Source organism: Heterocephalus glaber, unplaced genomic scaffold (genome assembly GCF_053883595.1).
Source record: "Heterocephalus glaber isolate CG9 unplaced genomic scaffold, H.glaber_assembly_v1.0 deba00001724, whole genome shotgun sequence".
Lineage (NCBI taxonomy): Eukaryota > Metazoa > Chordata > Mammalia > Rodentia > Bathyergidae > Heterocephalus > Heterocephalus glaber.
The window spans coordinates 42,537-51,872 of NW_028258435.1; positions in this window are offsets into that span (position 1 = coordinate 42,537).

The following is a 9,336-nucleotide window of genomic DNA, read 5'->3' on the forward strand; positions in this document are numbered from 1 at the left end:
ATGAAGAAAATAGATGAGTTCAAAGATAAAATGAACCAAAATTCACAGCAATTTCATTCAATATACCCACTGTGAATTTTGGGGCAATAGTTTTGTTTGTTTTTAAATATATGTATATTTATTGGTACATTTTAGGTATAAAATACATTTACATTTATCATTGGGTGTTTGTACCAGAACATGATGCATCTTAGTTTTTATTTTTTCTCCCATTACCTGTTCACCCTTAACCCCCTCCACCCTTCCCTATCTATACAGAGTTTGATTCCATTTTTTTCTCATAATTTTTTTCTTTCTCTTCTTCCCTTTCCCCTTTCCCTTCCACCATCCCCAAACCCTTGGACCTTTTCTTATTTCAAATTATCAATTATTCATTTTAATCATTTTCATCCTTATTTACACTCTCAGTTTCTCACACTAGAAAAACTATTTGGTATTTACACATGTGTGTCCTATTTATTTCACTTAAGAGTATGGCCTCAATATGCATCGATTTAGCTATAAATGTCTCTAGTTTCTCATTCTTTATGGCTGAGTAGTACTCCATTTTATAAAAAACCACATCTTCTTTATCCAGTTTCCAGTCAATGGGCATTTGGGCTGTTTCCAAGCTTTAGCTATTACAAATTGTGCCACTATAAACATAGGTGGTCATATATTGCTGTGGTATGATTCTTTTAATTCTTTGGGGAAGATTCCCAGTAGGGGAATAGCTGGGTCAAATGGGACCTGTAGTCCTAGTTCTTTGAGGTATCGCCATACTGATTTTTGGGAAATAGTTTTTAAAAAATGAATGAGCTAACATTTGGTTTCTTTCAAAATTGCCTAAATTTTGATGACAGAAAGATTTTCAAGTTGAAAATTTGAATGATTCAACCAGAATGTGGAATTCTCAAGATGTCAGACAGAAATACTTGAGAAAAAAAACTGTACAGAATTCACACATTGCAGAAATGACCAATGTGAAAACAGACTGTCTGATACTGAGGATGAAATTGTGAATTATGATAACTAACCCTAAAGAAACCAAAAAGAAAATCAAAGAAGAAAGGACTATCCAGCAGCTACTAGAGGTAACAAGACCAAAATAAGGAAAATGAGAGTTAGAGAAAGACTGGAATACAGCACAGATGGATTCACTAACATGCGTATAGAAAATTTCCTAAATATGAGAAGAGTTTAACCTACAAATAACCAATGCTAACAGAACAACAAACATTTATGAAAGGGGAAACTCACCAAGGCATATCCTTACCAAGTTACCAGATATCCTGGAAAAAAGAAAATTTAAAGGTAGCCAGAGAAAACCAACAAAAAATTACATATAAATGTAAACCAATTAGAATTCAGCAGACTTCTCAGCCAAACTCAGAGGGCCAAAAGAGCTTGCAGTGCAGTGTTTCAACCCCTAATGGCAAATAACTTCCAACCAGATCCCCTGTTTTATCACTCAGGGTCGCAGATGCACATACCATAGTTTTCTAATGAAAATATATACTGTAGCATAATGGTACCTAGCTGTGCATCTCAGTATCTGTGGTGGAGGAATAAAGGAAGCAATCTTTGAGTCCACTCATTTGGTGGGACAAAGAGTAAAGTATATCTACATGTTTCAATGTGTAAACAGGTGTTTTATCCATGTTATGTGCCACGTTGCATTTTTGTGTATTTACAACTTTTTAAATTAAATGCTTTCTTTTGGGTTTTCTTATAAAATTAGCCCAATACGGTACAATTTCTCATGAAAATCTGCTTTTACAACTTTGGGAGGAGATTGGAAGTGAATCTTCAGGTGGCTCTGCTACCTATGATGACTTGGATCACGTAAGCCAAAGAAGTTAGCAAGACATAACAGAAAATAAGTATGGAATGAAGACCTTGATTCAGATGAGGAAGAAAACCATAATGTACATAAATACTTGACTAATCAAAATGCTACACAATGGTTTTGTATACCTGAATGATCTAATGTTAGAAGTTAGGTCAGAAAATGTTACTAGGCTCTTGCCAGGGGTGAAACCTATTGGATGAAATGCCAACACTGAGATTCAGTGTTAGAAATTGTTTGTAATGGATGATTGCTACAAGATGTTTTGAGATAAACTAATAATGAAATACAAATAAAACATTCTATGAGCATCAATAGTAATATTCAAAAGTATATTTATCATGACACCTCACTATCTGAACTAAAAGTCTTCATAGCAGGACTTTATCATTCTAATATTCAGAATCTAAAGTATTTGTGGAGAAGTGACAGAAGAGGCTGAGATTTTTAGAACAATAATGATACTCAAAAGATTTCTTTTCGTTCAAAATTCCCTACATTGTGATGACAGAAATATCCACCATGAAAAAAAAATATTCAAAAGTTTGGCTGCTATTCACTCATTATTGCAAAGCTTTGTTTCAAACTGTCAAGCAATTTATACATGGTTTGAGTATCTGGCAATTGATGAACAACTTGCATTATTGCATGGTTATTGAAGGTTTTTGCAATATATGTCAAATAAATCTTCCAAATATGGTATGAAAATATATGCCCTGGTAGATGGGAAGACATTTTACACCTTGAATTTAGAAATTTATTCTAGAACTCAGCCACCAGGTCTTTATTCATGTAGTAATAAACCGCATGACTTTGTGAACAGGCTTTTTGCATGCATTTCAAAAAGTAATCCTAATGTCATATTTGACTAATGGTTTACTAGTTACCCATTGATGTTATATTTGCTTAAAACACCAGTTGACTAGCACAGGAACTGTCCCCAAGAACAAAGCTGAAAAATGTTGCAAATTCACAATAGATATATAGTACAATTTTTGGATTTCAGAAAGAAATTGGCCTCCTATATGGCAAAGAAAAATAAGGTAGTGTTGACAGTGTCAACATTATACCATGATGATAAGATTGATAGTGAAGCCAGGCATGGTGGTGCATGCCTGCAATCCTAGCACTTGGGAAGCTGAGGCAGGAGGATCCTGTGAGTTCAAGGTCACCCTGTGCTACATAGTGAGTAATAGCTACTCTGGACTGTGTAAGGACATTCTGTCTCAAAACAAACAACAAATAAACAAAAATTGATAATAAATCCTAATACAAATCAATCCAGAAATGGTCACATTTTATAATAAAATAAAAGGTAGAGTAGATGTTTAGTGAGTTATACAGTAACTATGATGTCACGCAAAACACAAAGCATTGGACAATAGTTATGTTTTACCTGATTCTAAACATGTCAGGCATAGTTTCATAGTTTACAAAGAAGATAATGAACATAAAATATCAGGGAAATTTTCTTACAGGATTGCAACTGGAATACACAAATGATTCAATTACAACAGAGGAAGAACAATTATGTATCTGTGCAAAGAACTCCACAAAAGAATTTTGGAGCAGATAGGTGAATATACTGGTGAAACATCACAAGAACCTCCTAAGAAAACAAGACCTTCAAGATGTCAAGTATATCCTGCCAAAGAAGACAGGAAAACAAAACACATATGCTATCAGTATAAATGATAGGTATGTATGCAACATACTGTTCTCAAGTGTGGAAACTGCCTTGTGATCATTGAAGTAAAGACTTTTTGTGGTAGAGTTTTATTTGTATTTTCATTATAGTTCACTTAGGAATTTATTTCTGCTGTTAGTTTTTTAGATCTTGTAAGCAAGTAAACAGTGGATGTTGAAAATGTTACTGTTTATTCCAAATACTTCTTTTATTTTACTCGTATTTTATTTTCCTGTGAAGTACACATTGTATAATAAGAAGCTCCTGACAAAAGAGGAAGACAAGAGAGGTAACAATTATGGCACCAAAGAGGAAAGGGAAGCTAAACACATGTGCTGTCAATGTAAGTGAGACTTGTGTATGGAACATGCTGTTCTCATGTGTGAAGACTGCCTTAGGTGTGATAATTGAAGCAAAGATTATTTTTGTGGTTTTGTTTGTATTCTCATTGTAGTACATAGAAATTTATTTTTGCTGTTATTTTTTATATCTGGTAAGGAGATAATCAGTTGATGTTGAAAATGTTGATGTTTGTTCTAAATATTCATTACTATTAAACATTTAGTATTTCATCTTATTGATATTTTATTTTCCTAAGTACACAGTATTTAATAAAACTCATAAAATTCAAATTAATAACTCATCAATACAAATACCTCTAAAACAGTGGGCATTATATAGCCCAAATAATGTGCCTTTCAAAAAATTTTGGATGCCTGTGGGGGTCTACCTTTCCCAGCAAAGCTATCCTTCAAAATAGATGGAGAAATAGATGGAGATATTTCCAAAGTCAGCTGGGAAGCTATATCAAAGCTAAACAAGCTTCAGAGAAAATACTTAAGAATATTCTTGGCAGAAAAAAGTGAAATGCACACAGTTCACAACACAGAAAACTTAGTGAGGTCAATGAATAAGCAGCAACAACAAATATCAGAAGAAAAACAAAGGATACACCAAAAGATAAAGGCAGTGATAATAATGAACACATTTCAGTAACATCTGTCACTGGTAAAGGGCCTCAAGTCTCCAAGTAAAGGACATAGATTGGCAGGCTGGATCAAAAAACAGAATCCAACAATCTGTGGCATTCAAAAAACACATCTTACCCCCCAAAATATTTATAGACTAAAAATTTAAGGATAGAAAAACAATATTTCATGCACCAGGACCCACCAAAAAAGTAGGGGTATTGATGCTAACATCAGACATGGTAAATTTCAGGTTAAAACTGATTAGAAAACACAAAGATGACTCCATACTAGTTAAAGGAACAATCCAATAAAAAGAGACAACATTGATAAACATATATGAACAGATTACTGGAACACCTATTTTCATAAAACAAAATTTCCTGGGGCTGGGGATTTCAGTAGTTCCACCACCTGCTCTGCAAGTGCAAGGACCTGAGTTTGATCCCCAGTACCAAAAAGTAAAAATAAAACAAAAACTGCTGAAAGTAGAAGACCAAATAAACACGAATACAGTTATAGTAGAGGATTTTAACATCCCATTTTTGCAAAGAGGTAGATCAACTAGACCAAAAAAATACCAATAAAACATTTCAAAGCCAAACATCTTTGAACATATGGACTTAATGGATAAATACAGAGTATTCCACCCTTCTACAACAGAGTATATATTCTTTTCAACAACACAATGGTATTTTTTTTAAAAATAGACTAAATACTTGTCCACAAAGCCTGCTTCAGTAAAAATAAAAAAGAGAAATGATCCTATGCATACTCAGACCATGAAAATGGAAATGAATAACAAAATAAATGTTGGAGGCAAAAGCTCCAACAAAATTAACAATATACTCATAAATAGCAACTGGGTCACTGAAGAACTCAAAAATGAAAGTTAAAATTTTCTGAAAGGTAACAACGATGGCAAAATTCATCAAAACACTGGAACACTATGAAAGCAGTTTTAAGCAAAATTCATTGCAATCCATGCTCATATTAGGAAAACAGAGCAAGCTCAAATGGACAACCTTATGAGAAATCTTAAGATACTTGAGAAACAAAACAACAAAAAAAAAACCAGGCACAAACAGAAACTAAGGAGCGTTTATAAAGATGAGTAGAAATCAATGAAACTGATACTAAAGAAAAATAATAAAAGAATAAATCAAAGAGTTGATTCTTTGAAAGAATAAATTTAAAAAACTAGTATTGGAAGTCCCATTTGACTCAGCTATTCCTCTGCTGGATATCTTCCCAAAAGAATTAAAAGAACCATACCACAGTGATACATGCCCACCCATGTTTATAGCAGTAAATTGTAATAGCTAAAACTTGGAAAGAGCCCACCTGTCCATCAACTGGAGATTAGATAAAGAAGATGTGGGGTTTTTATAAAATGGAGTACTGTTCAGCCATAAAGGAGAAACTAGAGACATTTATAGCTAAGTGGATGCACATTGAGGCCAGACTCTTAAGTGAAATAAATAAGACACACATGTGTAAATACCAAATAGTTTCTCTGGTGTGAAAAACTAAAAGTGTAAATAAGGATCAAAATGTATAACAGATATTGTGACATAGGAAGAAAAGGTCTAAAGAAGTAGGGGCAGTGAGGGGTAGGGGAAAGGAAAGAAGGGAAAAGAAAAAATAAGAGAAAAGGAAAACAATGGAAACAAAATCTTTGTAAATAGGGAAGGGTGGAGGGGGTGAAGGGAGAGCAGGGGAATGGGGATAAAATAAGAACCAAGATACATCGTGTAAAGGTACAAGACCCCAATGACGAATGTAACTGTATTGTATACCTAAAATGTACCAATAAACTTTATGCGGAGGGGGGAAGCCCTTCCCCAGGCTTAACAAGAGAATGTGAAAAAAGACTCACATCAATGCAATTAGAAATAAAAAATGTGGGACGAAGGATTTAGCTCAGTGGCACCACACCTGCCTCCCAAGTGCAAGGTCCTGAGTTTGATCCCTGGTACAAAAAAAAAAAAAAAAAAAAAAAAAAGAGAAAAAATGTGAGCTGAGTGTGGAGCCTATAATTCTAGTGCTCAGGACACTGAGACAGAAGGATCACCTTGAGTTCAAGGCTAGCCTGGGCCGTATAGTGAGTTCAAGGCCCAACTGAACTACATAATGAGACCTTGACTGAAAACAAAACAAAGTAAAACAACTCAAGTAGGAAATTAAAATTGTGAAGTCACAACAGATACTGGAACTCAAGAAGATAATTACTTCAAAAACTTATATTCTGAAAAATTTAAAAATTTTGAAGAAATGGACAGATTCTTAGACATATACAAACTACCAGAATGAACCTATGAAGACATGAAGGTGCCTAACAACCCAAACTTAACCAATGAAATGATACTGGAAATCAAGATAACTACTTCAAAAACATATTCCAAACAATTAAAAAATTGTGAAGGGACAGATTCCTAGACATACACAAACTACCGAAATGAACCTATGAAGACATAAAGATGTCTAACAACACAAAACAAACCAATGAAATTGACATAGTAATAAAAAAATCAACTAAGTACAAAAAGCACAGGACCTGATGGAATCACTGCTGAATTCTACAAAACTTTTAAAGACATTATATTACCAATACTCTTCAGGGTCTTCAAAGAAACTGAAAGGGATGGAGTGCCCCATGGAAGCCAATATCATCCTGCTTCCCAAACAAGACCTAACTAAAACAAATCTATAGGCCAATCACATTAATAAACATTTAAAAATCCTCAACAGGATATTAACAAATAGAATGCAGCTCATTATCAAAAAGATCACAGATCCTAATCAAGGAGGTTTTATCCCAGAGTTTCAAGGATGGTTCAACATATGTAAATCAATACAAGGTCAAAAACCATATGATCACGTCAATGCAGAAAAGTCCTCTGACAAACTCCAATACCTCTTCATTATAAAAACCCTGAAAATAGAGAAAACCATACCTGAATATGATTAAAAGCTATTTATGACACACCAATAGCCAGACTCATACTAAATGGGGAAAACTAAAAGGATTCTCACTAAAATCAGGAACAAGACAAGGATGTCCACTATCACCTCTTCTATTCAACATAACACTTGAAACATTAGCCAGAGCAATCAACCAAGAAGGAGAAATAAAAGGGATACACATAGGCAAAGAACTCTAATTATCATTATTTATGGATGATATGATACTCTACATAGAAGACTCAAAGAACTCCACCAAAAAAAAAAAGAAAAAATTCTGGGCCAGGGATGTACCCCAGTGGTTCCACCTTCTCTGCTTCTCAAGCACAAGATCCCAAGTTCGATCCCTAGCACACAAAAAAATTCTTAGAATAATGAAGTTCAGCAATTTAGCAAGAGACAAGATCAACACACAAAAATCATCAGCATTTGTGTGCACCAGTAATAAACAGGATGAAAAGGAAATTATGAAAATACCATTCACAGTATATTTAAGAAAAATGAAATACCTAAGAACTTAACCAAGGAAGTGAAAGACCTCTACATAGAAAACTACAGTGCTCTCAGGAAGGAGATTGAGGACATCAGAAAATGGAAAGACGTTTACTGTGCCTTAATAGGCAGAATCAACATGGTCAAAATGGACATACTCCCAAAACTCTTATACCGATTCAATGCAGTCTATGGCACAATACCAACATACTTTACAGATCTTGAGAAAACAACCCTAAGATTCATATGGAACCAGAAGTGACCCAGGAAAGCAAAAGGATTTGGGAAAATAGATGCACATAGAAAATATACTATTGAGTGAAATAAACCAGACCCAGAAGCTTAAATACTACATGGTATCTCTCAGTTGAGTGAGGCAAAGTACAATGAGAATAATAATGAGAGATAGAGGGGTATTAGATGATAGCTCTCTTGCAAGAGGGAAGTAGTCCAAGGGAAAAAGTTTGAGGGGTGAAGAACAGGGAAAGGGGAAGTAGAATAAAGATGTTCCATGTACAAGAATCTAACAACGTCAATTAATGTAAAGGTAATATGGCATTACATGAGCTAAAAGTAATAATATAGTAAGAACAAAATCTGGCATAGTGGAATTGGAAGAAAAGGGGGAAGAAATTTTAAAAAAAAGAAATATGCTGTGGTACACAATCACTCCCCATAATATTGTAAACTACATGAATTGCAAAGACATACTAAAAAGGAAAAGATACAATGGTGAAATTTTAGACTGTACACAGAATAGTATTGTAACAAGCACTGAAAATAGAACTGTATTATTTCCTTTGGGGTTTTTTGAGACAAGGTCTTCTTATTTAGCCTACGGTGGCCTCCAACTCCAAATGTTCCTCCTGCCTCAGTCTCCATACTCCTAGGATTGCAGATGTGCACCACCATGTCCAGCCTAAAATAGGTCATTAAAAGGTTTTTTTTAGGGCTGGGGATTTAGCTCAGTGGTTTTGCCGCCTGCTGTGCAAGTGCAAGGACTTGAGTTTGATCCCCAGTACCAAAAAAAGAAAAAAAAAATTCCCCCCTTAGAGACAAGTGATTTTCTGAGAACTAGGACATAGTTTCCCAGCTCTCCTCAGCCCAGATGAGAAACAAAATATGCAGATGACACCAGGAAGCCTGGGGCCTGGTTTTCTTTCCACAAGAGGATGATGAGCTAAAGATGGCTGGAAGGATGAAGCCAGTGTGCAGATTTGCATTACCTCTCCATGCTCCCTGCACACTGTTCCTTAAGCTAAACTACCTTTGCCCACACTTAAATGGAGATGGTGATTTGACCGAGAGGCCACTCCATTTTCTCACTGCTAGCTTTCAGCAACCCCCCCCCTTTTTTTTTTTTTGTACCAGGGATTGAACTTGGGACCTTGTGCTTG